Here is a 10,000-nt window from a genome sequence, read left to right as displayed (position 1 = left end):
GATACTTATTAACGTAAAAATCTATGATGTGATTTTATAGTTTTGTTCACTGGGATTGATATGTTCGTTTTTCACACAGGTAACAATGAGAATGAGAATTTTCTATCCTCTTTTCATTTTCTTTTTCTTTTCTTCTTCTTTTTTTTTTTTTTTTCTATTTCCCAGATGTGATCGTACCCCTTACTAATAATTTTATTTATGATTAAAAGAATTAAAAAAAAACAGACAAAAACAAACTAAAATGTACTTTATTTTTAGGAAAATATTATTCTCACCCTCCCCGAATTCTTTGAAAGATTTACTCGACATGAGCACATCACGAAAGTGTAGGCAATGGTATATTAATATTATTCTAATAGAGCCTGTTAGGCGTTCTTTTTGTACTAACAATCTTACAATACCCGTTATTGCCTGTAGCCAGGTACTCATTCACACCTCAGTCAAGCAGGGTAATGTGATTAAAGTGCGTGCCTTACCCAAGGACACAACTTCGGGGCCAGAATTTCCCACGATAACTGTCAGTCATGCCGACCACTGATCACGGTAACATTGGCTTTTATCACAAGACGTTATATGTTTTAACTCAAATTTTATTCTTTAATCGTAAGGTTTTAAGCCTCAGACCTATCCGGCGTGTACTAACGAGTTGTAGGTCTGATCGTAGCCTTCGTTAACTCATAGCCTGACACTGACCAAAACATTACGTCAAAAGACAAGTTGGCTTGTACTCGATGTTATAGTTCAACCAATGGAATCATTTGTTTCCTTGAGCACTACTAATGACAACTCACTCGGTGTTGCATTTATCTATAAATGACTTCAAATGATAAGTCACAGTGTCCGGATATAAGTTAAGGAAGGCTACGTTCTGAACGTAGCCTTTGTAAACTCATGGCATTATACTGACGTCAAAAGACAAGTCTTTGGCCACAAAAGATAACAAATCGTGAGTTGTATTCAACAGTTCAACCAATGGGATCATTTGTTTCCTTGACCATAACTAAAGACAACTTACTAGGCGGTCCACAAACCTAAAAACGACGTCAAACTATGGGTCTTTGTGGGTTTTAATGTTAGGCTATATAGATAGTATGCGCTTGGCTAAGAAGCTCATAACATTGCCATCCGGAAGTATAACGGACCAACACACAAAACTGTGTGTATCCATGAACGTTTATAGTCAGGTTAATACAGTTCAGTGAGCATTACTCATAAACGCGGATGGCAAAAAACAATAACACAGACCTAAGTGACGTCATCTTCGAACTATCTATAAGTTAACGATGGCCACGGTCTGACAACAGACAAAGCCGAAAGGACTCTGCTGACCCGATGACGTCTTCGCCAAACAAGCAGCTTCGAATTGCGTCGTGGAACGTTCGCACCATGTATGAAGCAGGAAAAAGCTCTCAAGTTGTGACTGAGATGAGAAGATACAGGCTGCATATACTTGGAGTAAGCGAAACCCACTGGATACAATCCGGACAGAAACACCTCAAGTCTGGGGAGAAGATTTTATATTCAGGGAGAGGGGACGGGATTCATACACAGGGAGTAGGAATAATTCTAAGCAAGTTTGCCCAGAAGTCACTGAGAGGATGGGAACAATGCGGAGAAAGGATCATCATGGCGTCTTTTACAACACGGAGTAAGAAGATCAGCATGAACATTGTACAGATCTATGCCCCAACAAATGATGCAACAGATGAGGACAAAGATACATTTTATGGTCTGCTACAACAAGTCATTGACAAGTTGCCAAGGAAAGACATCAACATATTGATGGGAGATGCTAATGCAAAAGTGGGACAGGATAACGTAGGCTATGAAGGTATCATGGGACGTCATGGCATGGGAAAAATGAATGATAATGGAGAGAGATTTGCAAATTTCTGTGCATTCAACAGCTTGGTGATTGGAGGATCAGTGTTCCCCCATAAGAGGATCCACAAAGCAACTTGGGTCTCACCAGATGGTGTGACAGAGAATCAGATTGATCATTTTTGTATCTCTCGTAGATTCAGACGTTCATTGGAAGATGTGACAGTACGGAGAGGGGCAGATGTTGGATCAGACCACCACCTGCTATTGGCAAAGCTTAAGCTCCGACTCAGAAAACACGGGGCCAGATCACATACAAGAAGAAAATTCGAGGTGAATGCACTTGATGGGGAAAAGAATGAGGAATTCAAACTACAATTGAGTAATAGATTCCAACCTCTTACTGAGCTCGAGGAGGACATAGATGTAGAGTCACATTGGGCAAAGATCAAGGAAGTCTACATAACAACTTGCCACGAGGTATTGGGGGTAAAGAAATCGGAACATAAAGAATGGATAAGTCCAACCACCTTGGACCTTATTGAAAAGAGGAGAACAAGGAAGGAACAAGTGAATGCAAGCCGAACAAGGGCTTCAAGACTGGATGCACAAGAGCAGTATCGAGCCATAGCTAAGGAAGTCAAAAGATCTGTGAAGAAAGACAAGGAAGCATTCATGAACAGACTTGCAGAGAAAGCAGAAGCAGCAGCGACTGGAGGACACATGAGGATCCTTTATCAAACTACCAAGACACTTGCTGGAAAATATGGGAAACCAGAGGTACCAGTCAAAGACAAAGATGGGAAAACTATTTTTGGAAAAGAGGCTCAATCTGAACGATGGAGGGAACATTTCAACTGCCTTCTGAACAGACCACCACCAGACAACCAGCCAGAAATTTTGCCTGCAAGGAATGAGCTACCAATTAGCTGTGATCCACCATCGATAGCAGAGATTGTGGGTGCCATTAACAAGATGAAAAGGGGGAAAGCTGCTGGACCAGACCAGATTCCACCGGAGGCTCTAAAAGTTGATGCGAAAAGAAATGCTGAGGCCCTGCACCCACTATTTGAGAGAATCTGGAATGACGGGATATTCCCAAAGGATTGGAAGGAAGGACATCTTATCAAGCTTCCAAAGAAAGGGGACCTCAGTAATTGTAATAATTATCGAGGCATCACTCTTCTTTCTATCCCAGGAAAGGTTTTCAACCGTATTATTTTAGAGAGAATTAAGAATGCAACAGATGCTAAACTGCGGGACGAACAGGCAGGTTTTCGGAAAAACCGTTCAACCACCGACCAGATTGCCTCTCTGCGAGTCATAGTAGAACAGTCTATAGAATGGAACTCTCCTCCTATTGTCAACTTTCTGGATTACGAGAAGGCTTTCGACAGTATTGACAGAGCAACATTGTGGAAAATTCTGGCACATTATGGACTCCCTGAAAAGATAGTAAACCTCATTAAGGAAATGTATGAAGGATCAAGTTGCAGGGTTGTACATGAAGATCAGCTTACTGACAGCTTTGAAATTAAGACTGGTGTCAAGCAGGGATGCTTGCTCTCTCCATTCCTGTTCATCCTTGCCATTGATTGGCTAATGAAGGAAACCTCCAAAGGGAGAAGAAATGGGATACAGTGGACCCCCTGGACACAGTTGGATGATCTGGATTTTGCAGATGATCTGGCTCTTTTGTCCCACACCCAGGACCAGATGCAAGCAAAAACCACAATTATAAACAGCCTGTCGGAATCAATTGGTCTAAGAATTCACCCTGCAAAGTCAAAGGTCTTGAGGATAGGTACGCGTCAAAGGGAGCAGATCAAAGTAAAAGATCAGGAACTCGAAGATATAGACACTTTCTGCTATCTCGGAAGTATAATTGACAAGGATGGAGGCACGGAAGCAGAGGTGAAAGCACGAATAGGAAAGGCACAGGCTGCATTCACATCTTTGAACAGAGTTTGGAGAACTAAAGATATCTCCCTTCAACTAAAGCTAAGACTTTTCAACTCAAACGTGAAGTCTGTCCTACTGTATGGATGTGAAACTTGGAACGCATCACAGGCATGTATAAGGAGGGTACAGATTTTCGTAAACAGGTGCATGCGTAAGCTACTCAGAATAAAATGGATGGATAGAATAAAAAATGAAGAAGTATGGAAAAGAACACAGCAGAAACCAGTGGGAGAGGATATAGGAAGAAGACGATGGAGGTGGATTGGACACACGCTTAGAAAGAATGACTCAACTATAACAAAGAAAGTATTGGACTGGAACCCTCAGGGCAGAAGATCAAGGGGAAGGCCACGAGGAACATGGAGAAGAATTAAAGAAGCTGATATACAGAGAAGTGGTAAGACCTGGAATGAGATAAAAAAGTTGGCTCAGGATAGAGAAGGATGGAAACTGTTTGTCTGTGGCCTATACCCTGACCCAGGGTGAAAAAGGCAATGATGATGATGATGACGGTCTGACACGAGCACTTTTAGAATGACGTCATTTTTAGGTTGGTGCACCGTCGAGTGAGTTGTCGTTAGTATTCAAGGAAACAAATCATTCAATTGTTTGAACACTTGAATACTACTCACGATTTGTTTTCCCCTATTGCGGTTGATGCCTTGTATTTTGTCGTAAATTTTTGGTCAGTGTCAGGCTATGAGTTTAAACGAAGTCCACAGTCTGATAGCCCAGTTTGTTACGGACTCGTTGTTATTGTTGTATAGGAAGAACTCTCAAACTAAAGCAAAATATTGTCCATGATTAAATCAAGCCAAGAGATAGAACGAAGTTGACGTCACTCAGGTCTTTGTTATTGCTTAAAGTTACACAGAGCTTTTGTGTGTCGTCAGTTATATTTCCGGATAGCAATGTGGTGAGCTTCTTAGCCAAGCGCACAGCATCTATAATTGCGCTTGGCTAGGCTATTCGATCCACAAATTATTCGTCTGGTTTATCACATCATAATACCTTTTTATGACGATTGGCCAAATAATGAGGCATGCTACAAGATGGCACAATGTTTCCCTTTTCACGATAAAAACCCTGTTTTAACTTTTATGATTTATCATGTTAGAAATATGAAAATGTATAAATGAAACATGCTAGGCAAAGCAGAAAGAAAACTACAAGAAAAACAAATGCACTCCCACCCCCGAAATGAAAAAAACGATTTTAAAATGTTAATTAGGATAATAACGAAACGTGGGGCGTATGATTAATTATTTATTTGTTTGTTTGCGTGTGTGATTTTTTTTTTCTTTGTAGAAAGGGGTGAGTTGCGTGAATGATTGTTTTATTATCTTTTTTATTTGCTTCTCTTTTTAATTTTGGTTGTGTATTATTATTACTATTTATTTTTATTATTATTTTTTTAATTATTACTATTAATTATTATTATTATTATTATTATTATTATTATTATTATTATTATTATTATTATTATTATTATTATTATTATTATTATTATTATTATTATTATTATTATTATTATTTAGTTGTTTAAAAAAATACATTTATTTATTCAATAAAAATGTTAATTTTACTCAAATTTCATAACGCTGCCTTTAAATTATAATGCTTACATTTTAAAAAAGTAGTACTTCAGAGCCATTCGGCCCTTTGGAAGCGGAGTCTATCCTGGTTTCTATAGCGTGAAACAGACACTAGTAATTGCTTGCTATCCTTTGGATAGGACGCTAATCTATCGCAATGTACTTTCCACCAAATCAAACAGACTCAGCTACCCATTCACTGCTGAGTGGTCAGAAAAAAGTCTCCACTGCACCAGGGATCGATCTCGGACCCTTTGCGTGTGAAGCGAGTGCTCTACCAACTGAGCTATCGAGACCGCCAAATGCCTTACTAAAATACTACAATACATTGAGGCGGTCATCAATGAAAAAAATGTTTTGGAAAAAATATATATTTTATTTGTTCCCTTTCAAGGCAGGAATTAATCTGCCATCTCGAATCTTGAAGCATTTAGAAATAAAACATTTATAATAATATTATTATTTTTGTCAAACGAAGAAACCGTCGTAGTGGTCTTGTCCTGAATTTAGGCTATATAAATGTTAACATTTAATGTTCCCTAAAACAATAATCCTCTTTGAAAGAGCAATCTGGCCTGTTCAACGACGTCAAACAATATGGCCCGTCCCATCATTCCCTGCTGTTTTTTTTTATGACGGAGAGCTTTTATTATGACGAATTTTGTCGTTTGTTTTATGGTCCATCTCGATCACAATAACGGACAATGTCAACAAATTATGACGAAAGCCCTCTTGAAAAAAATAAAATAAAAATAAAATAAATAAAAATAATAATAATCTAATCATATTGAAAACGAATTGTAGATTTATTGAACTTTAAAAAATAAAAGAAGTTTTCTATACATCCTTGTTTGATATATAGATTTAACTTTTTTTTTACCAGGGGTAGACGTCTAGATTAATTATTCGTTGCTTAATCTCTCAAATAGAAGGCCTTCTAGCTTTTTTTTTTTTTTAGCATAAAGAGCATGTTTATCTTAAAGGAAGAAAGCCATAGTAATACAATTCATTGCGCTTTCTGTGCTTTAGAGCTTTTCGCTTAACAGCTGCTGTATTTGTGAGGCTATGTAGTCATGTGGTATGACACTCACCTTCAGATCGGAATGTCCTGGGTTCGAGTCCCGCTCTGAGGGGCGCTTAGTTGAGTCTTTGGAAAAGGCTCTTTACATACACCGTACTCAGGTGTAAAATGACCTACCTGTCCGTCAGCTGCGTTGTCTCTGTCCGAAAAAAAAATACAAACGTAATATCGCCTAACAGATGTCATGTCTCATCCTTCATGTTAAGTGTTGCTGTTGGGTAGGGACCTTTTGTAAAGCGCATTGAGCACATTGAGTGGATATTTGTTTAAAATTTTTTTTTGTTATTTGTTTTGTTTGTTTGTTCTGTGTTTTTTAAAAAGTCCAATTTCCGGGTCTTTAGAAAGTTTACTGGATTATATTCTTGCACAATGGCAAATCGCTTTTTAAAAATATATTTTGGCCATTATGTGTTTTTTTGTTTTTTTTTTGTTTTTTTTTTAATTTGTTTTTTTTTTTTTGTGTGTCTTTTAAAGTTCAGATAGATAGATAGATAGAGAGAGAGAGAGAGAGAGAGAGAGAGAGAGAGAGAGAGAGAGAGAAAGAGAAAAAAGAGAGAGAGAGAGAGAGAGAGAGAGAGAGAGAGGTAGGGGGGGGGGGGGAATTAAACTTTATATTATGAAACAAAAGGTTATTGACATAAGAATGGAAATGATATCTGGCAACAGACGAAAACTGAAGATCCTGATGTTTATTCAAATGACAAACTATAAAAACACATTCTCGCTGGAAACCATTGAAAAATGAAAGTACTGTAACTAAAGTGTGTATTTTCTTTGCATCAAATAGAAAAAACACAAACGCAACTATCAATGGAAATTGACGAGCGACTGATAAAGAATAATCCCAATGGGAGGTCTTTATCTCCTTCACCTGTTGTGGTTTAAACAGAAACAAGCCGCCGATAAACCTTGCATTGATGTTCTGTATTCTTCATCCTCATCTGAAAAAAATATACCGTTCATTTTGAGGATTGCGATCATTATTATTAAATATTTAAATAAAGCTGAACATTTATATAGATAGAATGAAGTTGACATCACTTTGGTCTTTGTTATTGTTTTTTTTTTTTTTGCCATCCGCGTTTATGAGTAATTCTCGCTAAACTGTACTAACCAGACTATAAAGGTTCATGGTTACACATAGTTTTGTGTGTTGGTCCGCTATACTTCCGGATGGCAATTTTGTGAAGCCAAGCGTTTGGCTAAGAAGCTCAAAACATTGCCATCCGGAAATATAACGGCCCAACACAGAAAACTATGTGTAACAATGAACGTTTATAGTCTGGTTAGTACAGTTTAGCGAGAATTACTCACAAACGCGGATGGCAAAAGACAATAACAAAATCTTGAGTGACGTCATCTTAGTTCTATCTATAGAGCAATATCCACTAAACGTGATCAAAGCGCTTTACAGGTGGGACCCTAGTCAACTGCAACGTTTAAAATGTAGTACGAAACATAAATAGCATGTGAGGCGAAATTACATTTTTAAAAATTCCGATAGAGACAACGCTGTTAGCGGCCTGGTACTCATTTTACTCATTTGGGGGATGTGGAGAAAGAGCCTTTTCCAAGGACTCCACTATGCGTCGCTCAGAGCGGGACTCAATCTGTGGACCTTCCGATCCGAGTTTCATCCAACAGGACCACATACCCTTCGATTTCAATTTCGTACATTCAATTTCAGCATCAACATTTATAGATAGAACGAAGATGACGTCACTCAGGTCTTTGTTATTGTTTTTTGCCATCCACGTTTATGAGTAATTCTCGCTAAACTGTATTATCCAGACTATAAAAGTTCATGGTTGCACATTGTTTTGTGTGTTGGTCCGTTATACTTCCGGATGGCAATGATAATGTTATGAGCTTCTTAGCCAAGCGTATGTTATCTGGCCATAGTTGAGTCCTTGGAAAAGTCTATTTATTCACATTCTCTCACCATACTCAGGTGTAAAATGAGTACCTGGTCGTTAACAGCGTTGTTTCTGTCGAGAAAAATTGGAATAACGCCTAACAGGCGTCATGTCTCGTTCTCATGTTACGTGTTGTTGTTGGTCAGGGACCCTTTGTAAAGCGCTTTGAGCACGTGTAGTGGATATTACGCTATATAAAAGCTCAAGTTTTTTTTGTTTTTTATTGTTTTTTTTTCGTGGGGGGGGGGGGGGGGGGTAAACTATTACCCAATTAGTCGGTAGGTTTTTGACCAATAAAAACACGGGTTTCGTGGTATAGATAGGATGCGCTTGCCCAAGGAGTTCACAACATTGCCATCCGGAAGTATAATGGACCAACACACAAACTCTGTGTAACCATGAACTTTTATAGTCTGGTTAATACAGTTTAGTGAGAACAACTCACAAACGCGGATGGCAAAAACAATAACAAAGGCCTGAGTGACGTCATCTGCATACTATCTATAGGATCAAATTTTAGCCTTCCTAAACTCATAGTCTGATACTGACCAAAAATGACGTCAAAATACAAGGCCAAACCACACAGAAAGAAAACGAATTGGCTGAATAGAGATCTCTGTCGATTCTCTCAACCGTCTATCGATTCTATGCGTTTAGATATAACACTCACAATATCCGCCAGTCTGATTTAACGCTCCAACACACGAAACTATGTGTAGCCTTAGACTTTTATAGATAGTTCGAAGATGACGTAACTCAGGTCTTTGTTATTGTTTTTTGCCATCCGCGTTTATGAGAAATGCTCACTGAACTGTATTAACCCGAATATAAATGTTCATGGATACACATAGTTTTGTGTGTTGGTCCGTTGTACTTCCGGATGGCAATGTTATGAGCTTCTAAGCCAAGCGCATACTATCTATAGTCTGATTGACAGAATTTAGCGAGAACGAATCTGTCTAAAAACAATAACAAATAGCTGAGTGACGTCAACTTCGTTCCATCAATAATTTCCGGTGTCGGGTTGGTTACAATTGACATGCAGAGTAGAACTAGTGAGAATGTTATTATTTAAATGCAAACTACTGTGCAATACCAGCGTAGTTTGCTTAGTAGTAACTAACCATTGCCATTGTTTACTGAATACTGAATTTCTGGACAGTCAAAATCATTGAGGGTTGACAAGGGGCGTTGTCGACGTGTACATATAATGCAGGCCTGACATCCGAACCCATTATGACCCTAGTATAACACTGTTGTAATGCACAATATTTTGCTTCACTTTTTAAAAAGATGTTCATTACAACAATAAGCCCATAAAGGAATGGGTTGTCAGACCTGTAAATAACTGCACATCGGGTGTTCTATATTAATTTTTCCACTACAAATTAATTATGCAATCGATTGAGGCGACCTCAAATTTGTCCCCCACCCCCCCCCCCCCCTATTTTTTAGAAATTGAGATTTCTAAAACTTCATTGAAAAAAAAAGAGCTTCTTTATATAGCGCAATATCCACGAAACGTGCTCAAAGCGCTTTACAAGGGGTCCCTGGCTAACAGCAACCTTTAACATGTAGGACGGGACATGACGCCTTTTAGGCGATATTGCATTTTTTTTTCGGAC

The 10,000-nt window shown here is 38.4% G+C and overlaps 1 protein-coding gene across 1 annotated transcript in view; it reads left to right on the top strand.

The window, feature by feature from the left end:
* LOC144973133 (growth/differentiation factor 10-like) overlaps positions 1 to 10,000 on the top strand; it is a 96,663-nt gene that overhangs the window by 357 nt on the left and 86,306 nt on the right. Inside the window, exon 1 of the mRNA XM_078915222.1 lies at positions 1 to 79. This exon is cut by the window's left edge and continues 357 nt beyond it. The gene's annotated coding sequence lies outside the window, so the exon portion shown is untranslated. The remainder of the gene's footprint in view (positions 80 to 10,000) is intronic.

The sequence above is a fragment of the Berghia stephanieae genome, chromosome 5 (assembly GCF_034508935.2).
Source record: "Berghia stephanieae isolate SIO BIC M18660-M18661 chromosome 5, UCSD_Bste_1.3, whole genome shotgun sequence".
NCBI classification, from domain to species: Eukaryota; Metazoa; Mollusca; class Gastropoda; order Nudibranchia; family Aeolidiidae; genus Berghia; species Berghia stephanieae.
This window is presented reverse-complemented; position numbering and strand designations above follow the sequence as displayed.